Source organism: Orcinus orca, chromosome 14, assembly GCF_937001465.1.
Source record: "Orcinus orca chromosome 14, mOrcOrc1.1, whole genome shotgun sequence".
Taxonomy (NCBI): domain Eukaryota; kingdom Metazoa; phylum Chordata; class Mammalia; order Artiodactyla; family Delphinidae; genus Orcinus; species Orcinus orca.
Genome location: NC_064572.1, coordinates 7,138,436 through 7,163,721, shown reverse-complemented (window position 1 = coordinate 7,163,721; position 25,286 = coordinate 7,138,436). Strand labels below are relative to the sequence as shown.

At 49.7% G+C, this 25,286-nt stretch overlaps 1 long non-coding RNA gene across 1 annotated transcript; it reads left to right on the top strand.

Moving 5' to 3' along the window:
- The first annotated feature begins 2,699 nt into the window (after positions 1-2,699).
- On the top strand, positions 2,700-6,246 carry LOC125961132 (uncharacterized). Its single transcript, XR_007471474.1, has 3 exons — positions 2,700-3,013; positions 3,179-3,312; positions 4,793-6,246. It is a non-coding gene; the product is annotated as an uncharacterized LOC125961132 (long non-coding RNA).
- The last annotated feature ends 19,040 nt before the right edge of the window (positions 6,247-25,286 follow it).

Genomic DNA, 25,286 nt, shown 5'->3' with positions numbered 1-25,286 from the left:
GGAGGTTTGGAGAAAACAGCGATGTGACAGTCCATCGAACACAAAGCAAGTTGTGGGTAGCGGGTGAGTCCCGCGTTCCTGAGCGTCTCACTTGAGTTGAATTGACGGATCACAGCTCATTCCCGGCCTCCCTGTGTCAGAAAGAGAATCTCTTCTGTTGTAAGAAGCAGGACAGGAAGGGCTCCCTGGGCATCTCTGGATGATTTAGATTTATAATACTGGATTTCTTTCTCTAGAAGAGCCTAGATCATCTCAGAGACAACCTCTAATTCCAAACACAATGGCAAGCACATAGTGGGAGCACAATTAACGCCTGCTGGCTGTCTGGGAATTGCACGGCTCGCCTTAAACGTTAGCTTGGGGATGCAGTTCTGATCTCAGAGAAGAAATCACCCACCCATTTCCCTTTTCCTTGTCACATTGCTTCCTAAAGTTTCCCTCCAGTTTCTAGCTAGCCTGGTTTTCGCTTCCTGCCTGATTTCTGCTTCTACCTGCTTTGTTTTTCGTGCTCTTGACTCTCTAGCTACCATATGGAGAGCGAGCTATTATGGAGTCCTCAAAAACAAGCAGGTTTTCTAGCGTGCTGTGGGTTTTTTCTTTTCCTTTCAAGAGGCCGTAGGCTTCAAAGGTTTGGTCTGGCATTGAAAGCTGGGGTGGGCACTCAGATTCCCTGGGCAGTCAGAAATTTCTCCAGCCCAGCAAGACTGAAGTGGTTTGGTAGAATCTGTTTAAAGAAAGAACTCAGCCATCCTAGTGCTTTAGCATTTGCTCTGTTGACAGTAGCAGGTGTTTTCTTTGAAGCGTACTAGTAAAACGAGGTAAGTGTGAGTCGTCATGTCAATCATTTTTTTCTAGCTTCTGTATTCTTTTTCTGTTGAGGAAGCTTCTAAGTCGGTGAAAAGAAGGTCCTTGCTCTGCTGATTACCTTCCTGAGTGGAGGCCCGAGAGGCAGGAGCTGGGTGTGGTTTTGAGCAGGTGGGGGAAAGGAGTGCAGTGCAGTCGCGCTCCTCCCTCCAGGTGGCGAGCAGCCCAGCTGGTCCTGGAAGCCCTGAGCGTTCAGAGCTCCTGCAGGGCTGTTATCATGATTTAAAGCCCTGAGAATATGAACTAGTAGGAGGTAGGTTGGGGGTGGATGGTGTCATTCTGGCCCTGAAAGGCCCCCATAAATCAGTACAACCCCTGCAGACTCCCTTCCAGCTGGTCTCTGGAGGCCCCCTGCCCACTCTGCTCTCACAGGGGACAGGAGGCGAGTCCTCGGGTCGGTGGACGCTGCCCAGGCCGCCTGCCCTCCTGCAGCCCCTAGAGGAACCAGCCCAGAGTCCTGGGCCCAGGCTGGCGCTCAGGGTCTGGTTGGGGAGGATTTGACTTTGGTGGTCATGGTGATGTGACTTTAATGCAACAGTTCTGTCCTGTTGGATAAACACAGTGGCACTCTCTGAACCAGGGACAAGCCCTGTTTGTTCCTTCTCCTTTGTGCTTTGTTCCCGGCGTGTCCCTGGCACGGCCTGGCATGGCCGTGCCCCAGCGAGCTGCCAAAGCTCCGCTCTGCCCTCGAGTAAGATGGGGACACGTTGAAGGTCAGCCCTCTCCCTTCCCCGAGGGCAGAGGACAGGCTGAAACCCGGCCAGGGTCCCTGGGTGCTGCCACTTGGAAGGTTTAAACGTGTCCCCTGTCCTAGTCTCCACCCAGGTCACCTGTTCTCTCTCCTCGCAGCACGGAGAGCTGGGCTCAGGGCAGCTGGGGTGAACTTTGCCCCCTGAACTCATTGACCTCTCCTGCTAGGCAGGTAGGCACAACTTCATTTCTTAGTAGAAAATCAAGTGGGAAAGAAGACCTGGCAGCAGCGACTCTTTAGGAGCCGAAGAGGGAGATTTGGGTGACCCTGCACCTCGAGGATGAATCCCGAACCCCTAAAGGCACTGACGGCAGTAAAGTTGCCCTGCCTGCCCCGGGGTCCTCCACTCACCCCCTCCCTGGGCTTCAGGGCGCAGGGGCAGGAAGTCTCCTTCTGGGAGGGGACCTGGGGCTTCCTGTCTGCTGTGGCGGACTCCAGCCACCTGACTGTGGACTCACACGTGCTTCGTTGGCTGGTTGGGTTTTGGTCACCAGGGGACTAAGAGCAGGAAGGAGCAGTAGACAGATAAGACCTGCCGCTCTGGGGTCGCATCCAGGGCGGGGCCATTGTCCCCGCACGGCTGGGGTGGGGTAGCGGTCTCTGCACTCCCAGGGGCCGACGCTCCCTAAGCACGCGCTCTGCCCACACGGCCCTTGCCGCTGTGTCTGCCCTGCCCTGCCACTCTGGCCTCGCACAGGTTACTTCCCACCCTTGTGCCCCCCTCCTGCAGCTGCTGAATTAATTACGAGCAGCATCGTTGCACAAGAGCTCTGTGAAGGTTGGGACAGCAAAGGCAAAGCCCTAGAACAGTGCCTGGCACAAGAAAGTGACCAACTTCTCTTTTTGTTGACATTTCCTGTCCATCGATGTATGGTTTCTACTGTTGTTTTATGTTTAGTCAAGGATTAGATCTCATTCCTGGTCTTTTGTGTCCTGAATTCAGACTGCGGGGACACATACCTGCCTTCGAGACTTTTCACTCTGAAAGGTCATTCGCGTCTTAGGATCAACTCTCGTTCGAACTGTTCCCCTCTTTCGTCTTGTGTCTGCAGAATGATGTTTTCCAAGCCCAGGACAGTCTGGAGCGGGGCTGTCCTTGCTTCCGTGTGAGCATCCTCGCTGCGTCCCGGTTCCTGCCCGCGTGCGCGGCGCTCGGCGGGGCCGGCAGGAGCCGCTGAGCGGCCGATCCCAGCTCCAGGCCGGGGCGGGGTTCCGAGGCACTAGCCGACCTGCTGCGGGGGAACTGGACCCTCCCTTGGCTTGGGGCCCCGCTGCGCACCTGTGCACGTAGAGCTGTGGAGGCGGAAGGCTGTGTGTTGTAGCTGTTGAGAGTTTTGCAGGCAGACGGCCCCGTGATGAGGCTTCTCGGCTCTGCTTCCTCGGGCTGCAGCCCCCTAGGTACTGGGGAGGTTGCCCTGGAGGGGCGGGGCCGGGGGTGGCGGGACAAGCTGTTGGAGTCGCTGGGTGGCTGGCAGAGATCTCAGTCACCAGGGTGATTTCTGGGCTTGACCGTTGGCGCTGATCTTTTCTCTCCTGGACCCTCACCTCCTTTTCCTCTCCCAGGGTTCTGCTCCCCCTGCCTGTGTGTGGGGCTTAGGGCTGCCGCCTGCAGTAATGCTGAAGCCCCCGGCCCATCCCACAGGGCCAGATGGACTAGAGGAGGGGGCGAGCCGCCAGAGGGCTGAAAGGAAGGCCAGGTAACTCCTTCCAGCTCTCGCTTCACCTCTCAGGGGCATTCTGCAGCCCTCTTCTGGGCTCTTGTCACTTGGAAGGCAAAATTAGCCACAAGCTTCTTCCCATCCCCACCCCACCCTGCCAGGAATAGGGGATGTCACAAGAGTCCGACCCCAGGAGAGCGATCCGTACGGCCCGGTGCACAGAACTGGCAGTGAGTGGGGTCATCACCCTGAGTGGCGTCCATCCTCCCCAGGCCTGGGCAGCCAGGCAGCTAGGAGCAGGGCTGCTGGAGGGCACCAGGAGCCTGGTGGTGGCAGTTGGGTCAGAGGAGGGTCAGGCATAGCATCCAGGCTCGGCGTGGCTCGGGGGACCGTTCAGGTCTGGGTCGACGCTGGTGGTTTGCTTTGGGACAGGTCTGGAAGTCTCCAAGCGTCCTGTCCTCTAAACCCAAGTGAGGCCAGGCCTGCCCTGCAGCTGGGGGGCTGGTCTTGATGCTTTCTGACCAAGGGTAGGTTTAGTTTGTTTCCATTTGAAACCCTGGATCTCTCTGTGGAGGGATGAGGTCCCTGTGGGTACAGTGACCAACTTGTGCTGGTCGTAGCCCTGAAAGTCCTGCATCCGGGGTCACCCAGGCCACCTCGTGGAACATAGCACATAAGGCATCCATCTCAGGTGAGGCCCCTGCAAGAGAGCTGTGTGGCTCTTGGGTGACTGGGTGACAGGGCACCAGGAAGGAAGGCCACGCCACCCCCCGCCCCCAGCCCCCGAGCCGGTGCTGCCTCGCCTGGGCATCTCACAGCGCACGGTGAAGGGCAGCCGGGCTGGGCCTCCATCCACCAGAGAACGGCAGGGAGAGGGTCAGAGGCGGACGAGTCCCCAAAGAGGGCACCTGGCAATGGCTTCCTGCCTCTGTCTGGGAGCCCCTGCTCTGCCAATGGCCCAGCCTCAGGAGCAGGGCCGGCCAAATGGCAGCTCGCTGACCTCTGCCTCTAATCAGCTGCCCCTCCACACACAGACTGCGGCAGAGCTTGTAAAAAGCCAGGCTTTTGGGCTTCCCTGGTGGCGCAGTGGTTGAGAGTCCGCCTGCCGATGCAGGGGACGTGGGTTCGAGCCCCGGTCCGGGAGGATCCCACATGCCGCGGAGCGGCTGGGCTCGTGAGCCATGGCTGCTGAGCCTGCGTGTCCGGAGCCTGTGCTCCGCAACGGGAGAGGCCACAGCAGTGAGAGGCCCGCGTACCGCAGGAAAAAAAAAAAAAAAAAGCCAGGCTTTCTTCCAGACCCTTGAAAAGCTCAAAGAACCGATATCCTTTGGATATCCGGCCATAGAGACAGGTGGATCTGAGGGTCTTGAGGACTCTGGGTGCCCCCCTGTGCCTGTACTGCCCATCAGTGTCAGTGTCCCCTGTTCTGGGGGAAGGGGAGCCCAAACCTGCCAAGACCAGCTCTGTCCTGTTTTATGGAATCAGGCTGTGCCCTTTGACCCCGCACTGCGTCTTACAGCAGGAACCCTCCTGGCCACGGGGGCCATGAAACAGATGTCAATCCCATCCCAGAGCAACGGGATGTCAAGCATCACATCCCATCGGTGTGTGATGAGCCAAACACATGGGCCGCGGTGAGTCAGTTGGGCCCCGCTCTGACCAGACGCTCCCTCCACAGCCCCGCACCCACCTCACTCCTGCTCTTCTGCGGGACCCCGGACCCCGGGTGTGCTGGGGAGTCCCAGGCACAGCTGTGTGCCGGGTGGGAGCAGGGCTTGCAGGCTCTCGTGCTGTTTGTGCACCAACGTCTTTAATGCTACCCTAAACACCAGTAGAGAGTTTCTAGGGGACAGTGAAACAGCTCCGTGCCCTCTGTCCCAGAACAAAGTGCTCAAGAAATGCTTGTTGAATGGATGAATAAACTCCACTTATGGAACAAGAAGCTGAGATCTCCAAAGGGAACCCGGTTTAGTTACTTATGGGAATCTAGAAGCAGGATAGGGCTAGCGTGGAAGGGGAAAGCTCTTTTTTTTTTAAATTTACTTTCCTCACACAGGAAGGCTGAAGTGGCTACAGTGTGGGTTTTAAATACTATGTTCCCTCTTTCTTCCAGGCACTTATGTACTTTCTTGACAGTTAAAAGAAATTAACTAATTAATTAATTTTGGGCTGCGTTGGGTCTTCGTTGCTGCGCGCGGGCTTTCTTTAGTTGCGGCGAGCAGGGGCTGCTCTTTGTTGCGGTGCGTGGGCTTCTCATTTCTGTGGCTTCTCTTGTTGCAGAGCACAGGCTGTAGGCGCGCAGGCTTCAGCAGTTGTGGCTCGCGGGCTCTGGAGTGCAGGCTCAGTAGCTGTGGCTCACGGGCTTAGCTGCTCTGCAGCATGTGGGATCTTCCTGGACCGGGGATAGAACCCACATCCCCTGCATCGGCAGGAGGATTCTTAACTACTGCGCCACCAGGGAAGCCCCGGGAAAGCTCATTTTAACACACCTTCCTTCCCCTAATGACCTCCACTCTCCTCTACTGCCCAAAGGGTAGAGGATAAGATATGCTCATTAATGCTCTGATATGAACAGTGGAAGGCTGGCCAGCACCTTTTCCCCCCTGCCCCCAGCCTGTCTTCTGCCCCTCAGCCCTCTGCCTTGATTGCCTCAGGTGGGCTCAGTTTGTCAGAGATCCAGAGCCCAGGCCCTCTGGGTTTTCCTTTCCCGTGGTATTTGGCTGAGCCTCTCCTGAGGCCAGTGGGCAAGTATGTGGCATCTGTGTCCACATAACTCGTGGCACCATCTTGGGCTGCAATGTTTCTGTCTGTTGCTTCACATCTCCAGTTTCTGGATCATTTGGGGTGGAGGTGAGGATTGAACTCTCCCTTTTTCTTCAACACACGCACACATGCAAACACACACACATACACATGCAAACACACACACATGCAAACACACACAAGCACACACACAGACACACACATGCAAACACACACGCAAACACACTCATGCAAACACACATACACATGCAAACACACACGCACATGCAAACACACACATGCAAACACGCACGCAAACACACATACTCATGCAAACACACACTCATGCAAACACACACATGCAAACACACACTCATGCAAACACACATACAGGCACATGCAAACACACACACATGCAAACACACACACGCAAACACACACTCATGCAAACACACATACAGGCACATGCAAACACACACGCAAACACACACGCAAACACACACTCATGCAAACACACATACACATGCAAACGCACACACGCAAACAACACACATGCGAACATGCACATGCAAACACACATGCGACCCACACACATGCAAACACACACACACATGCAAACACACATGCAAACACACATGCAAACATGCACATGCAAACACACACACAGGCACATGCAAACTCACACATACATGCTCCCCACCCCCCATGCCTCAGACGTCTGACACTGGTTTTATCACCTGCAGTTGTGACCCACTAATGAAATAAATTTGGTGAGTTGTGACTAGCGTTACAAAAATAAATAAATAAAATAGAATAGATATTAAGTGTGAGTTTTCTCTTTGAGCTGATGAAAGTTCTGAAATTCTAAAAGTTCTAAAGTTAGATTATGGTGACTGTTGCACAACTCTGAAAATATACTAAATACTATCGAGTTGTACACTTCAGGTGAATTTTGTGATATGTAAACCATATCTCAATAAAGCTATGTATATAAAAAAGATTGGCAGCCCTACAAAATCCTCAGGCTGTCCATTTGTGCACTTTATTATGGTGTGTGCTACACCTCAATTAAAAATTCAATATAAAAATAAGAATAGAAAATATCAGAGTACCTCACTTGTAGTAAGGGCTAGCATTGTTTTTATGAAGTGTGTGTGTGTGCACGTGGGGCTACAGCAGAACGTGTTTCTTACCGTGAGTTGTTGCTTAAAATGTTTAAAGCCAATGGCCTCCATCTGCCCAGTTAGAGCAGGCATTTAACAGGGTGATTTATACCCCTCCTTCTTTTCTTTCTGGAAACATGACTGGACCCGTGTTCAGTCACAGGCCTTAGAGTGCTGGCCCGCCTGTGACACAAAGAGTGGGTGTTCTGCGTGGCTACAGAGGCCCCCAGCCCTCCTGGCTTCCATGTGCCTGTGCGCGTGTGCGCGTGCACACACACACACACTCTCACACATGTGCACGCATGCACACACTCTCATACACACGCACACACACATGCATACACATGCTCACACACATGATCCAGTCATGCTGTCTCCTCCAGTTAAATACACATCACACTGTCCAGAGGAAGAGCAAATAGCTGGCCTGTCCCCACAGATAGTGTGCCTCTGACCTTCTGGTTTTGGAGGTTTTGTAATGTTTACTTTTCAGGTTCTCTGCTTGACTCCTTCCCTCTTTCATTGGGTTTTAAGCTCCAGAGCTGACATCAGCTGCCTGTGCTGTGGCCCTGGGGTGGGGGTGAGGGGCTGGCTTGCAGACATGCAGCCCCTGGCCCCTTCCTCCATCAGGAATGAAGGCGGGGAGAGCCAGTACTGAGACCTGGAAAGACAGGTGCGTGGCTGTGAGGTGTGACCAGGTGGGGTCCCAGACACTCGTCCCTCAATCGGGGAAACTGATCAAGCCACCAAGTGCTGGGTGACCTTCTGGAGATGATCAAGTCTCAGTAGCCTCGAGATGCCCCTGGCAGACAACCCACACGGCACCTTCCGTGACTGCCCGAGGGGCTGGCACAGCTGTGTGTGAGGAGGGACCATGTTGGGAATGACCTGACTGAAGTCTGGGAAATCAGGGAACTGACTGAAGAATTACTTGAATTGACTCCTGCTTTGTAAGTTCTGGGTTCAAATGCCATTCATGGTGTAGCGTAAGACAACATTATAACTGATAGGGTGGAGGGCTCGTCTCTGATTGGAACCAGCCACCTGGGGAGACCTCGTCAACAGCCTCAGGCCACTGGGACCCCCGATTGCCCAGAGCAAGGGTGGATATTCTTATTTATTATTTTTTCTTTTCTTTTCTTACCGAGTACATGATCAGTGGTCAGTGTCTGTGGCCAATGGCTGACGGTAGTGCTGGGTCCCAGGCCTCGGAGTCCACCTGCCTGCTGGGGATCCTGGCTGTACCTCCTGCTTACCGCACCACCTCTGTGCTTCAGTTGCTACATCTGCAAAATAATCGCACCTCACTCTTAGGATTTTGTTCTTATTGCTGTAAAATATACACAACAAAAAATGTACCGTCTTAACCATCTGAAGTACACTGCTCAACAGGATTGAATGCATTCATAATGTTGTGTAGCCATCACCACTCTCCATCCCCAGAACTCTTTTCATCTTGGAAAACTGAAACTCTGTCCCCATTAAACACTAACTCCCATTCTCCTCCCCCAGCATCCGGGAACCACCATTCTACTGTCTGTCTCTGAATTTGACTCCTCTGGGGACCTTGTATGAGTGGAATCATCCATTATTTGTCCTTTGGTGACTGTCTTGGGTCCTTTAGCTTTAATGTCCTCAAGGTTCATCCATGCTGTAGTAGGTGTCAGAAGCTCCCTCCATCATAAAGGTGAATAATGGTCCATTGTGTGTATATACCGTATTTTGTTTATCCATTAATCTGGTTATTTCCCTCTTTTGACTATTGTGAATAATGCTACTATGAACACAAGGGTACAAATATCTGTTCAAGTCTTCCAGTTCTTTTGAGTATATACCCAGGAGTGGACTCCCTAGGTCATATGGTAATTCTGTCTTGAATTATTTGAGAAACCATCATGTTGTTTTCCATGGTGGCTGCACCATTTTACATTCTAACCAGCAATGCACAAGGGTGCCAGTTTCTGTACATCCTTGACAACACTTTTTATTTTCTGTGTCTTTTTCGTTTGATAATAGCCCTCCAGAATTTTCTTTTTGAGGGTTAAATGAGAGAATGTATGAAAAGCACATATGGAGTCTTGGCTCAGTAAAACAGAGCTGCTTTTGGTGTCTCAGGTTTTGCTTCTCATTCTGTGGGAGCAGAGTAAGTGATCACTTTCTCAGAAGCCCCCCAGATGCCTAGTTGCCACCTCACATATCACTGGCCCCAACTCCAAGGGTGTGCTTTGGGCAGGAATGGTGGATTCACCTCTGCTCTGGAAAGGCCCTGAGGGGCTCGGGGTCATGTTAAGTTTTGAGGTTTTCGAGGGGAGCAGTGTGGCTTTTAGGGCACCCCAGAATGGGGAATCCTCTCTGTGTCATTTCATAGAATCTTTTTCTTGCCTGGGTTCCCACCACCTTGCCAGTTTTATTACCTGGCCTAGAAAACACAGGCTGTTTCTGTAAACAGAGGAACAATGAGAATATCCTGCTATGTCCCATGAACTTCTCAGAAGAGGTATGGTGAGTAAGCACAAGGTTTTTCTTTGATTTATTATGGAAATGTTGGAAAATGACTGTATTTAACACTTGGTCAATTTATTTTAAATGGAATAACTAGTAAGATGAAAAATGGTCTTTATATTCTTGAATGAGGCTGCGTATTGAAGAAAAGGACAGAATGAATATGAACTTAGATGGGAAGATGGTTGGCTTGAGGGGTATTTCTTCCACGACTGTAACATCTGGAGGAGGGGTAGGAGGGGACCCACAGTGTGCTCTGGGTGCTGGACCTCGGGGTCCTTGGGGTCGTTCTACTGTGCCCTCTGCTCCTTCAGCCAAAGGCCATGCATTTTAGCTGCAGATTTCTGTACCGCATGGACTGTGTCTGGTAAAGAGAAAGCCAGAGAAGTGATGTTTGGATGAGAAAACCAGAAAGGATCCAGTAATCTTAAAAAGAGAGAGAGAGAGAGAGAGAGAGAGAGAGAGAAAGGATAAAAAACTTCATTCAATCTGGAATTTTGCTTAAAAGATTCAGCAGAGGTCTTTAGTAGACATGGTTTGGTCAGCTGGATAGAACCTCACCCACCTACTTGAAAACAAACAGAAATGTCAAAGTAATGTTTTTTTTTAACTTTTAAAAAATGCAAAAGCTGAAGTGTAGTTTATTTACAATGTGTTATTTTCTGCTGTACACGCAGTTATTCAGTTATATATATATACAAGCATATATATATACATTATTTTTTATATTCTTTTCCAAAGTAATGGTTTTTATTTAAATTTGGATTCTCCCTAAAAGAACTCATTGGAGGACACTATTATTATATACTGTATCTGTCTATGTACCTATGCATCATGTATCTGCATCTCCTACTGCAGGCACACACACATATTATCTGTCTATACAGGAATGAATACCAGTTTCATAGGGTGGTAACTTATAAAATCTGAGGGGCATTTTTAAAAGAAAAAACATAAAGAATCTTACATTGCAAAATTTTCCAGAACCGTGACTGTGTTAGCACATCTCTCAACCCTCCCACCATGCCCCCCCTTCTGGCCCGAAGCCTGAGGTCTGATGTCTCTCTCCCTGGAAACCCGGGCCAGGCCTGTATGGTCCCTGTGAGGGCTCCTGATCAGAGGCTCCCTGATGGGGACGAAGCACTGGTCATGGTAACTGGCAGCCAGAACTGGATACTCGCCCCAGGTCCTGGCCCCTCCCCATCTTTATCGGTCTAAGCAACCGCCAGGAAAAGCATATTTTCGTCGCAAATCCAAATGCTCTGGTCTTGAAGTAGAAAGATGAGAAAACCAGCGACAGTGGCAGCAGTGGGAGGGGAGAGAAAGACAGAGGGAGAGGGCTTACGGGGCTGGGAGTGGTGGCTGGTGGGGTGGGAAGGGGGCAGCAGAGCATCTGCCTTTGTTTCAGGTGTGGGAAGAAACGGAGAAATCAGCGGTTTCAGACTCTCCCTGGGACCCTGAGCAGGAGAGGCTGGAGGCTGCATCATTCACCAGGGGGAAATTGGCGGCTCACTCCTGGGATCCCACTCATGAGAGCGCGTGGTCTCAAGTGAGCTCAGCTGGGTGCTTGGAGCCCAGCTCTCTGGGGCACAGTCACGTCTGTCTGTCCTGGAGCCCTGGGAACCAGGCCCCCGGCCTCCAGAAGACACACTGTCTGCTCAGGCACAGAGATCAGGCAGGACCGGACGGCGGCATGTCTTCAGGGTCCCGGGCTTGTCTCACTCCCGTCCCCGCCTGGGTGTCCATCTGTCCACAGGGGCGCAGGGTCCGGGCCCAGGGAGAGGGGAGACAGCAGACAGGCCCGTACTCAGGGGTCCATGCGGGAGAGTGGAGAGAGATGGGGGCGTGCAGCTGAATCCACAAGTCGCGGGGATGGAATCCTGGGGCAGGGAAAGTGGCTGTAAAGGACGTTATTTGACGATTTTGAGGAAGCTGGTATTTGGATGAAGAATAGATAGTTGTATCAGTTTTCAATTTTCTGAATTTTTTGTAGTGTTATTATGTAAAAGACTATCCTTGTTCTTAGGGGAAAATGCTGAAATATTTAGGGATAAAAGGGAATGATGTCTTTGCAACTTACTTTCAAATGGTTCAGAAAATAACAATTATTAAATATGTAAATATATACATATATGTGTGTGTGTATATATATACATATATATATATATATATAGAGAGAGAGAGAGAGAGAGAGAGAGGGGAGAGAGAGAGAGAGAGAGATGGAGCAAAATCTGAGTAACTGGTGAATAAGGGGTATGGAGGGTCCTTTGTACTATTCCTGAATGACTTCTCTAAAGTTTGAAATTATTTCAAAATAAGAACTTACAAAATAAAAAAGCAGAAGGTATGGAGTTCTTCAGGACCATGTCATGGGGTGTGTTTCTCCTCTGTCTGTGTTAGAATCCCTGGGTGTTTAAGGTACAGATACAGGGGCTCCACCCCTGGAAATCTGCTCCAGCAGGTTCAGGGTGAGCCTGAGGCCAGCAGCTGCCACTTTAAGAAACATTCCTTCTCCAGGAAGCTGTGCTTACAATCCAGGTGGGCAGAGGACAGGTGTGCCCTGCAGAGCCTCTTCCTCCCACCGCTGATGTCCCTGGCTCCTCTGAGTTGTGTCTGCAACGTGCAGACTCAGTTCCGAGCTCACCCTGTTGAGGCATGAGGACCAAGTCGCCCACCCAAACCCAGGGCTGCCCCACGTTGACTGGACGCCTTGCTCTTGCCTGTGTCTCTTCACCGACACAGTGGACATGGTGTCCCTAGAGACGGTCTCAGAGTCCTTCAGGCCTCCCAGAACCCAGAGGTGATAGTACGGACACCAGGGAGGGCTCTTTAAAAGGCGGTGGAGGTGTTGCTGCTGATGTGGAGCTGATGGAACCATCAGTAAATGATGAGCCCGGGCAGGGAAGCAGCAGGGAGTGAGGGTATAAAGGACACCAGATAAAGGGAAAGACAGGTGCAGGGCGGGAGGGTGGAAGCGCAAAACGTCTTTGAGGTTACGAGTGTGTTTGTTCCCCAGATATGCTATGGCTGCATACCATGTGTGTTCCAGGCACTATGTGGGGTGCAGAGTGTAGTAACAGATACAGCCTGCTCTCTCCTGGCGCTTGCGGGGGACTAGGACAGTGGGAAGGGTGACTCATGAAGGGAATGGCTGTAGTAGTGTTCAGGAAGTTTGGCGCCGGAGGAGGGGGGATGAGGACGGAATTCCTGAATATCAGGAAACCCACTTTTCTGCAGGTCCCATCAGCCTGAAAGACTGTGTGTCCCAATAATAGTAACTATTTAAAAACTCAAAGATTTGCATCTCCAGCTCTCATCAGTGGCTTTGGGAATCATCAGGGGATCCATAACCGTGGATCCTTCCCCGCTTTGGGCCCCAGGGGTCCCTCTCTTCCACTAGGTGGGTGGCGCCCATCCTCCCCCCCCCCCCCCATTTGCCCTCACGACTCCGGGCTGCGTCTGTCTGCCCCGTGTAGGGAAGGTCTCAACCCCCTCCCTCTCCTCTCCAGAAGGAAATGCACTTGCTTCCTTCTTATTTACCTACTTTTATTTAGCATTTATTTGTTGAGTAGGTAATGCCCTCACAGAGTTGAAAGATAAAAGGTGTAAAGGGTACATGAACATAAAGGCTCTGCCCTTCCGCTCTTCCCAGAGGACATGTTTCTTGTGTATATCTCCAGAGATAGTCTCTCTATATTAAGGAATGGATTTTTCTTTATTTTTAAGAACAAATTCTAGTACCTTTTAGATACTGTTTTGTACTTTGCATCTTTCACCTATTTAAAATATATGTTGGAATATGGGAAAAAAAGTCTGAAAAAATATATATTTATAATTGAATCGCTTTGCTGTACACCTGAAACTAACACACCTATAAATCAACTACACGTCTTGGAGATAATGCCCCATCGTTACATGAGGAGCTCCTGCATCCTTTCTGTGACTGCATTGTACTCCATTATATACATGCCCTGTGTTTTAGTTAATTGATTCCCCATTAATAGTTGTTTAGGTTGTTTTCAAACTCTTCCCGTTATAATTCACATAAGAATACAATGCAGGTGAAATTCCTAAAAATAGAAGTGCTGAGTGAAAGGATATCGATGGATCCTGCCGGGTGTCCTTCCACTGAAGTCCTGATTGACATGGCCACCGACCATTTACGGGTACCTATTTTTACCCCACACCTTTCACCATAATAGTTATCATTTTTTGACACTTGCAATTTTGTAGGTGAAAAAAATGGAGCCCAATGATATTTTAAACTGCATTCCTCTTACTATAAGTAGATCTGAACATCGTTTCGTGTTTATTTTCATTTTATTTTTAGAAGAACTTCCCCTTGCCCATTGTCTTTTTCAGTTAGTTTATGTTTTTTATTGTAAAGGGGCTCTTTATAATGTATCAGGCCAAATTAGCTCTTTATTAGTCATGTGAGCTGCAAAATGTATTTTCCAGTTTGTCATTTAGATGTATTTATGTTGGTTTTTGCCATGCAGGTTCTAAAACATTTGTATGTATGTGGTTGATCAATTTTTTTCTTTTATGGCTTCTGTATTTTGTTTCATGGTTAGGAAGATATTCTTTATACCAAAATTATTTTTAAAAAATATCCCATGGAGTCTTCTCATGCTTTCATGATTTAATTTTTTTTTTTTTTTTCGGTACGCGGGCCTCTCACCGCTGTGGCCTCTCCCGTTGCGGAGCACAGGCTCCAGACGCGCAGGCTCAGCGGCCATGGCTCATGGGCCCAGCCGCTCTGCGGCAAGTGGGATCTTCCCGGACCGGGGCACGAACCCGCGTCACCCTGCATCGGCAGGTGGACTCTCAACCACTGCGCCACCAGGGAAGCCCTCATGATTTAATTTTTATGTTAAAAATTTAAATCAATACTACATTTATCCTGGTGTAAGACATGAAGTGTGAATTCCACTTCATTTTTCCATAGACGGTTATCTGGTTGTCCCAACGTCATACTTAACTATACTGGTTGGAAGTGCTGTCCTTTTCTCACACTACATTTTCATTTATGCTTGGGTTTACTTATGGACTTTTAATTCTGTCCCATTTATCTGCCTACTTTTCATCGGTACCACGCTATTCCAATGATTAATTACACCATGTCAATATCTACCTGGGCTCACCCATTATCACCCTTCTTTTCCAGAAAAGGTCCAGACGGCTTTGCTTGCTTATTTCTGCATTTGATCCTTAGGATCAGTTTATCTAAACAATCTTGTTAGTATTTTATTAGGATTGTTAACTTCTGGGCTATTTATTTATATAGTAGGTTAGGGAGAAATGACATTTATGACGTTTCCCAGTCTAAGAATATGATAGGCTTTTCTATTTGCTCAGGTTATTTTTGTGTGTGTCCTACAGTAACATATTAATTTTTTATAGAGATTTTTACTTATTTCTTAAGTTTTTTTCCCAAGTAACTTTTCTTTTTTCTATTGTAAATTACTCTTTAATATGTCTTGTAACTCACTGTGATTAGTATATGTTGAAGGATATCAAGTTAATTATTTCTGTATATTAATTTAAAATTCAGTCTCCTTACTGAATTTTCCTATTTCCAGTGAATAAGAAACATTGGGCCGGAGTTTTAATCATTAGAAACTAGTTTTTTACCTCTTCCCATTAATATTTATTCATGGGATAAATTATTTCTCTATCACTGGTCAATTCAAGTTTTCCCGTGCTAGTGACTAATGTTGAGTGCTTTTCTCATGAACTGATTTGTCAGGTATGCTGCTACTTTGTCAGCTCCAGTTATGTTGGTGTATCAGGGGTTTTATGTCATTTATATTGATGCCAGTATTTTTGTCAACTCAGCAAAAAATTTAAATATTGTTCCAGTGAATTCTCTGATTCACTTCTCTTCACTAGTTGATTTATCAAACAGTAGAAGAGCCTATTCATTAAAATCCATTACTTCTGCCAGAAATTGATTTCTTCTTATTTAATGACTGTTTTTGGTATGTTCTGAAATTCCTTTTGGTTATAATTTGCTTGATGTCAGTACAATTTCTTTGCTTCTATTTGTCACTTTTATTTCATATTTCATTAATTTGTATCTGGATTTTCCCTCAGTTTTTGAGTAGATAAATTTAAAGATGAAAAAAGAAAATCTCTTTCATATACATGCACATCAGAAATCTGTAATTATGTTCCAAAACAGCTTTCAGTGGCAGTTATAATGGCAAATTTCAGTTTTAATAAGCTTTTAATAAACATTTTGCATTTTTTGTGTTCTGGTGTCTCTTCCTTGTGTTTGAAAATACATTGTAGGCCCCTTACCACATTGCTCACTCATGTGGCAGGGTTTAGACAGGCGTTTTGGGACCCTGCTGAGAGCTGGGACTCATCCAATTTGGGTTTAGTGGTTTGCAGTCACTTCAGTGTGTAATCAGTTCCTGCTGGTGTCTGGTGATGACCGGCTCCCAGGAATATCTTACAGCCAGTCCTATGGCTGACTCAGGGACATAGGAGCCCATTCTCCAGCCACCTGCTCCAAGACAGAGTGGACGGAGACGGCCGTCCTAACTCATTGCAGTAATGATAGCTCATCTCTGCCGATATTCAACAGCATACAACCACATGAAGGCTAAAGGTCTTCCTGGGCCACGGAAGGTTGGTGCAGGCCCGGCCTCCCAAGCCTCGTGCAAAGCACCTCTGCACCTACGTAGGCCCTGAGCTTCTCTAGTTTCTCTCAGATAATCAAAGGTCCTTTGGTGACTTCTGATCACAAAACTCCATCTCAACGAGGTGATTATAATGTCCAGGCCTGCGTAATAATGAGAGCGTCTAACTTGATTCAAAGTTGCGCCAACCCTTGCATCACCTGCTGGACCTTCTTCAGGTTGGGTCATGTGTTGAGATGTTCTGGGGATGTGAACCCCCAAAGCAGCCTCCTCCCTGCACAGAGGAGCTTCACCCTGTGTCCAGCCCACGTCAGACTATACTAGATCAAGAAGTGGGTTGCTGTGGTGAGCCACTGAGATTTCAGGGTCTGTGGTTTGGACGGTATGGCCAAGCCCATTCTCACCAATATGAGGGTGTAGTTAGCGCTGCAGGCACTCTAAAAGCATATGTGCTCTTTCCAGGTTTAAGATTGATCTGAGGCTTCCTTCGTGACCTTGGGAAGCACCTTCCTGGGGCCTCTGCACCCTCATCTCGTAAGTGGAGTGCAGGGCTCAGTGAACCCAGGTGTCCTTCCCAGCGCTCACACTTAGCATCTTAGATTCAGTAGAGAGCAGTGGATATATATAAATCTTCAGTACCTTGGACCCAGATGCCAGCAAACCTCACCAGCAAGACAGCCTAGCATGGTGGTTATAACATGGACGTCAGAGCCGGGCTCCCTAGTTTCATATCCTTCCTTCCCCAGTATAAGCTGTGTGAACTTAGGTAGGTTAATCAACCTCTCTCTGACTCAATTTTCCATCATTTTTCATAGCTTTTCTTCTAGAGGTCTTGTACATATCTTGTTAGACTTATACCTAAGTATTTCATTTTGGGGGTGCACTGGGTTTTTAGTTTCAAATTCCACTTGTTCATAACTGGTACATAGAAAGGCGTTTGACTTTTGTATATTAACCTTATATCTCGCAGTCTTGCTATAATTGCTTCTTAGGTCCAGGAGTTTGTTTGTTTTTGATTCTTTTAAATATCTACATGGACAGTCATGCCCTCTGTGAACAATGACAGCTTTGTTTCTTCCTTCTCAAACTTAGATCATTTATTTCCTTTTCTTATTGCATTGGCTAGGACTTCTAGTACGACACTGAAAACAAATGGTGAGAAGGGATCCATTACTTAATTTTTTAAATTTATTTTATTTATTTTTTGGCCACACTGCGCGACATGCAGGATCATAGTTCCCCGACCAGGTGTTGAACCTGTGCCCCTGCAGTGGAAGCGCTGAGTCCTAACCACTCGACCGCCAGAGTGGTCCCCCATTACTTTTTAAATGGAGACAATAATGGGATCAGCCCAGTAGAGTTCTTTCAATGTTTTGGAAATCAGTGCCTGTAAAGTGCTGAGATGAGACGTGGAACTTAGTAAGCACTGCGGAAGCATAAATTCCTCAGGGCTCCCTCTGCCTGGCTGACCCCAGATGGGTTAAGTGACTTCTCCACCCGGTGCTCAGGTCAGGTGAGAGAGCTGGGGCTTGGGGTCAAGGACGTTAGATCCAGTGAGCTATCACTGCCAGAGCTGCTTTTCCTGATCAACAGGTTTCTTGCCACACCTGCATCACGAGGCGGAGAAGGGACACGGGCTCATTATTAAAAACTCTCCATTGTTTCCAGTTTAATTCCAGCTGAGGATGGAAGCCACAACCCCTTTCTTCACTTATTGTGGCTACCTTCAAGATGTGAACTTGAAGCACCCTTGACCCGCCCCTTCCTTGGGAAGGATAACCCCGAAGCTGCCCAAGGCCACGTCCTGCCCAGCAGGAGCTCTGGGGCCCCAGGAGGAGGAAGGGGCGCTGAGCCTCAGAGGGGCGGCCCCTAGACTGTTCTCAGACCCCTCCCGGCAGCAGTGGTGTCGGCAGTGGGGCTCAGCTCTCAGGAGCTCGGTGTGTCCCTGCACCGGCTGAGGAAAGAGACCGTCCCTGGACCTCTCATGCCGAGAACCTCAGCCCTGAGCGCCACCCACAGTCTCCGCCTGTTTGTGGGAATGCTTAGCAAACTCAGGTCTTCTAAGCAAATCCATCCTGGGAGGAAAGAGAGCTCCCTGGCCTGAGCTCGGACTCCTGGGCTTATTTCTGGATTCACCCGGTGACTTCCTGATCTTGGAGGCCTTCAGCCTCCCTGGGATTTCCTCACTGGCCTCTAAAACGGGCATTTGAGAAGCCGCCAAGTCCCTAAGCCACAGTGGGGAGCTGACAGTGTCCAGGAGTGGCTGGCCCTCCTGCTACTGAGCGGGGGAGAGTATCGACCAGCCCTCCTTCCTCCCCCCACCCCTTCTCCTCCCTTGATAGCAAGGGACAGAGTCCATTTCTGACCACAGTCAAGAGATTTGGAAAGTAACTGAAAAGTCCTACTTACTTAAGGAGAAGTCTTTAGAAAGAACTCACCGATCTTTAGACATTTTTTGGGCTCTAGCCTTAATTTGCAGTCACTGGGCAGTCAGCACAGGGGGCAGGACAAGCCATCCCGTTGCTGGAAAGCTTAGAGGGTGAGTAAATTAGAATTCCTGTTGTAGAACTGCGCAAGACCCAGCAAAATGTCTTCATCAGGGTACCGTTGACAATCTGATACCCCGAAGGCAGCAGCATTTCCTGTGGTTTGGTAGGAGTCTGACCAGGAATAAATTGCTGCGGCCTTTTCATTGGAAAAAAATCCTGCCCCAGATCCTCTGTCACCACGAGTGCCTGCTGGCCGGACCTGACCTCCTTTAATAAAGCTGCTTCCTGAGGCTTTGAGAGCAGAACTTAATTCACCGGGCAGAAGAGAGGACAATATTAATGCTGGGATGACGGGAAGGGGAGGCTGGTCTTTTCTGTGCTGGGTGTAGCCCTCACCCCAGGGAAAGCTGTAGCGTGAGGTGACCTCATACCGTGGATGGCTTCTCTCTGCAGCAGAGACTAATGTCCATTTCAAGAGCACCTTCTGCCTGGCCTGGGGAGAGCAGCAGGGTCACAGCCAAATGTCAGAGGAGACCCCCTGCTCGCCAGGCCTGCAGGTGTGGAGGGGAGCCCAGCGTGCTTAGCGATCTGCATGTTCCCGCTGCAACGTGTGACATCCGGCCCCAGGCACATTCTGTGCAGCGTGGGGCATTGGAGTGATGCTCTGTAAAGGGGTGAGGGTTTGCTGTTTGAGAGTCTAAGACCCCTGGCTGGAATCCACAGGGACGTTTCAGGACGTGGTCCAGGGGAAGAGCTGCTCAGGACCTGGAGAGGGTAGGGGCAAAGGCCCCCAGAAGAAATCTGCCCTGCTGCTGGGGCCTGACCTGTGGGAGCCCTCGCATCCCCGGCCCTGGGTGTGGTGACCTGTCTCCCCGCTCCCCCTCAGCTTATCAAGGTGAAGGGGAAGATGGTGGGCACTCACCTCTACCGCCAGGTGCCGAGGACGGCTCTTCCCAGGTTTGGGGTTCTGGATTTCAGATGTAGGTTTAAGACTCTGAGCACGTTGAACACTGTGGCAGACGGCCAGGAGGGGAGGGGGCTCAGGCTTAGGGTGGATGAACTGCGGACCTCAAGGGGGTTCAGCTAACAGACGACATGGGGGAGGTGAAGCAGGGGAAGGGGCAGGAAGTCGGCAGTCGTTTCAGACCAGCTTCTGGGCCCCTCCCCTGCTGCTGATGCCGAGGGGAGGGGACACGCCAGCCGCCACTTGACACCCAGCTACCTCTCTTTTAGTGCACGGCCACCACCCACCCACTGACAGTGCTGAAGTGTGGAGGGGGCGGGTTTGCCCAGCATCCCTGCAGCGGCCGAGGGCGGAGGGGCTCAGGATCCGTGGGACCGACCCGGCGTGGAACCGGGCTCCGCCTCTGGATTCGTGGCTACAGAGGAGGAAAAGACTCTGCTTTGGAGGGAGACTGCTGAGATCTAGGTTCCATCACTTACCATGTGGCAGCCTGGGGAAAGTCTCCAACTGTCAGGGGCCCATATGAACGCGCAAGCTCAGAATGGCAGGGCGTGACCGGAGCGACTTTTAGGATGCAGGAGAGATCCTGGTCCTATCATTGTGTCTCCCCCGAGTGAGAAATGAAGCCTCCCAAGTCGTAAGCCTCTGAGACACACTGTCAGAGGCAGAAGGCGCTCAGATGTGCGTGTCCAAATGTGGGGAGGCTGGGCTGTGAGCCGCGCTGGAAATTGGAAACAGCCTTACAGTGAAGCGCGACTAATGGTGTCACTCGGGGAAGTTATGGAGGCTCCTCGTATCCAGATGACTGTGTTAAAGAGAGCATCTTAGAATTTTCAGACGCCGAGTGGTGCGCGCTGCTGCGGCTTCATCCTGTGGTCTGCGCTCCCGGGGCGAGGGGTTCACACATCCCGGGCCCTGAGTGGAGGATGGTGCGGGGAGGGGGCTGGGCTGCCCTCTCTGCCTCGCTTCTCCTCCAGCCTGGGTGAAAGCTGGCAGCGCTCCTGTTGCTGAGATGATTCTGTGATCGCAGCGCTTTTGTTCCCTGGGGCTGCATCAGCTGGTGTAGGGCGAGCACAGCCGTCGTCTTGGTGGCTGGGTAGGGGGCGTGGAGGGAGGGTGGACAGAGGGCTGAGAACCCAGCTTTGAACCCAGACCCCACCCCAGCCCCGACGTGTGCCCTCCTGCCTGTGCCCCTCCGTCTCCCAGGAGGCCCCGAGTGGGGCTCTTCTGTCTCAAACACGGCTTCTCCTTGTTCTTTTATTTTTTCATGCAAAAAATTTTTTTAATCTAAAAACTCATTTCCCAGGGCTAATTAAGAGCCAAGGCCTGCCAATTTTTATCAGTTTTCTTGACCAAAAAGAGCTTTTCAGCGTTTTCTTCAAAGTAAGATAATATATAATAGATTTTGGTAAATCTTTCTAAATGAGGACATGATACTGCAGGCAGTTCAAGGAAAAATCGCGTTAACTTTTTCTTTGGTGTAACCAAAAGGATACCCAAACGTTAACAGATGTTGACATTTGAAGTGATACAAAATTGCCGAATGGAAGTTTAAACTCTGGCCTAAATTAAAAAAGCTGTGGCCTGTCTTGTCCTCATACTGTAGGAAAGATACACATACAACCCACATCTGCCTGTGTGTTTGTGAGCATCCCAGATCTGAAGTCATACCAAACTGCAGGAGTGTATTTGGTCAAAGCAGAGGGAGCCCCCACGTGTGCCAGGGAGATGTCTCAGGGGCCCGGCACCTGGCTCAGCGGAGTCCCGTGGGCACCCTCCTGGGTGTACAATGCATTGTCCCCTCGCCCCACCCGTGACAGCTTCGTGGGAAGTGTGACTGCTGTGCAGGCGGGGCTGCTCTGTCCTGCGGACACTAGAGGTTCCCAAGGGCAAGGTTGAGCCCACGTTCCTGGAAAGGGGTTCTCCACGCCGCGTGAGGCTGCTCGGGCTCCTGGGCCCGCCAGCCCAGGAAGTCACCTCATCCCAGCCTCCTGTGGATGCTGATCAAACCCCCAACCCTCCCCAAGCCCACTCCCTGGGGCGGATGCCATGTGAAGCCAGCCTACTGTTTTTCAAGCACCAGCTTTGTGCCAGGGACTCGCACACGTGCCCTCCTTGAATCTTGACAATTGCTCTGCCAGGGAGACTCTGTTAGGCTCACTTTACAACGTGGAAGCTGATACTCACCCAAGCATAGGCCTTGCTCAAGGCCACGGGGCCGCTGGGGTGGAGCCCGGCCCCGCTGGCCCCGGAGCCAAGTCTCCCAGCGCACTGCCCTGCACACAGGCCCCTGGCTGGCAGCCGGCTGCAGAGTGGACGCACACACAGGACGTGGGACATGTGGAGCCAGAGTGGAGGAACCGATAGCCCAGAAAGTATTGCCAGAGCCACTCTCAGACTCATGGCTTCTTACCTTTCTTTCTGTTTTTAAAATCTGGAGCCGAGAGTCCTCACCCCTAGACTCAGTGCAACTGAGAAGTTTTTCTGCTCCGGGCTGTCCGTTTCCATGGATAAAATGGAAGTAATAAAAATAACAGCAGGACTCTGAAAAGTACGGAGCATTAATGTCCAGAAAACATTTACTGCTTTGGAAAATCTATCAATCGAAGGACTTTTTATGCTAATGAAAGTAAAATGCATGAAAGTGCAAGAACCCCACAAACTGTGTATAATTGCAGAAGTGAACTGAAGGACAGGAGAACAGCAATCGAGTTCAACCGGGGCTTAACCCAGCCTCCCATTATGGGAGAAAAGCCTGGATGCCACAGATTTCATCCCTGTAAAGCTTAGTGAGTCAGTGACAAGTCCTGCAGCCAGTCAGATTCCGTATTGGAAGCATTACATCATGGGGGCAAAGGCTCATTTGTTGTCTGGCCCCTGAGACCCACCCCCAAGCCTCTGGCCAGTGTAAAACGGCTTGTCCTGGGGTGGCGGTGGGGGCGAGACAGGGCCTCCCAGAGTGATGCTCGGTCCAGCTTCGAGCATCCATCTGTTTCAGAAGGCTGTCCTTACCTGGAGGTCGCTTCCTGGGGGACCTGGAGGTCGCTTCCTGGGGGACCTGGAGGTCGCTTCCTGGGGGACCTGGCCATGCTTCCCTCCTGCGTGTCGGTTCCCAGATCCATAATGAGAGGGGACTGGACTGGAACGGGGCAGAACTCCTGCAGACGGTCTCCTGGGCCCTGGCCATGCCTGTGGCTATGGTTTCATGGGCGCACAGCCTACCTCCCATTCACTGTCTCACGGCAGAGGTGAGTTGTGGTGGGGCCTCTGGCCTGCAAAGCCGTCCCGTTGCCTCTCTGCCCCTTTACAGACATAGTCTGTGGCCCCTGGACTAGAGGACTGAGCAGGTCTGTACTCTGGCATTGTAAGGTCAGTTCTTAAATTCCCAACGAACTTTCAAGCCCTCGCCAGTGGTGCATTTGCTTGAAGAAATATTTGTAGCAAATCCCTTTACAGACGCTCCCTCGCAGTTTGTGTGGTGGGGTGTGAGCCATGGCGATGCTGAGCTCCCTTGTTGCCCACGGTCCGCTGCCCCAGGAAGGCCACAGCAAGGAGGAGGTACAGGGTCACCTCCTCCACTCTGTCTCAGGAGCTGAATCCATCCCTGGGCTTGCATCCCCTCCGCCCATGTGGAAGGTGGCACCCCTGGAAGGGTAGCAGGTGTGAGGAATGCCCCGGAAGCACACGCCCTGCTGTTGAGAGGCACAGGGCGCTGAGGCTCCTTAGGTCTTTGGGATCCCAGTGAGGCTGGGCTGAGGGGGCAGCTGGATGGGGCCGGTCAGGCCCATCCCGGGCTGGCACTGCAGCTGTGTCTTCGGCTAAGGCAGCGAAGTGTGGCCAAAACGTGGCCTGTCTGGTTTCGTGGGAGCCCGTGGCCTACCAGTTCCTTCTCAATCAGCTCACATGTGGTACCTGTGAAGATGATCAGGCAAACAACCGATGGGTCACTGAGGAGATAAAATACACCTGGAGACTTATGAAAACGAAAACAGAATGATCCAAAACCTAGGGGATGCCGCAAAAGCAGTTTTAAGAGGGAAGTTTACAGCCATACGAGCCTACTTCAGGAAACAAGAAAAATCTCAAATAAACAACCTAAACTTACACCTAAAGGACCAGAAAAAGAAGAACAAACAAAACCCAAAGTTAGTAGAAGGAAAGAAATCATAAATGTCAGAGTCGAATAAATGAAATAGAGACTAAGAAAACAATAGAAAATTTCAATGAAACGAAAAGTTGGTTCTTTGAAAAGATAAAGAACATTGATAAACCTTTAGCCAGACTCGTCAAGAAAAGAAGAGAGAGGGTCCATTTTAAGAAATGAAAAATAAGTTACAACTGACACCACAGAAATATGAAAGATCATGAGAGATTATTATGAACAATTGCATGTCAATAAAAAGGACAACCTAGAAGAAATGGACAAATTCCTAGAAATGTACAATCTCCCAAGACTGAATCAGGAAAAATAAAAAATATCAACAGACCAATTACCAGTAATGAAATTGAATCAGTAATTAAAAAAACACACACAAAAAACTCTCAACAAAGTCCAGGACCAGTAATTAAAAAAACACACACAAAAAACTCTCAACAAAGTCCAGGACCAGACGGCATCACAGGCGAATTCTACCAAACATTTAGAGAAGAGTTAATACCTATCCTTCTGAAACTATTCCAAAAAATTGCAGAGGAAGAAACACACCCGAACTCATTCTATGAAGCCACCATCACCCAGAGGCCAACACCAGACTAAGGTACCACAAGAAAAGAAAATTACAGGCCAATATCACTGATGAACATAGATGAAAAAATCCTCAACAAAATACAGTTGATCCTTGAACAGCACAGGGGTTGGGGTTGCCGACTCCCTGTGCAGTCGAAACACTGCATATAGTCCGACTGTGGATCGTGTGATACCATAATACATATTTGCAATTCCCTAGTGACTAATGATGTTGAACATGTGTTCCTGGGCTTATTGGGCATTTGTATATATTCTTTAGAGAAATGTCTTGCATGTCCTTTGCCCATTTTAAAATTGGGCTGTTTGTCTTTTTACTGTTGAGTTGTAAGTGTTCTTAGTACGTCATATGATATAAGATATATGATTTGCAAATGTTTTTCCCCATCCTTTGGGTTGTCTTTTCATTTTCTTGATGTTTCTTGAATTTTTAAAGCATGTAGATACGAGGGTTTCTGTGGTTATCACACTTAGATGGTTTTCAGGAATGATGTCATGTAATGAGGGAAACAGTTCCAAACATCAGTTTTAAAAATGCCTTCTCCAGCACACAGTTTCCTTTCTAAAAGACTTTTCTCACTCCTAGTTATAGCATTACCTTCACCTTGTGGATTAAGAGGATTTTAAAATTTTATTTACACATCTTTGTAGTATCTGCTGGCAGGCATACTGTTGAGTGCCACTTGTCATCATAGGAAATGCCAAGTGATTTGGAATACCTTGTACAAGACAATGGTTGGTTTGACAAGTCTTTTAAGCATC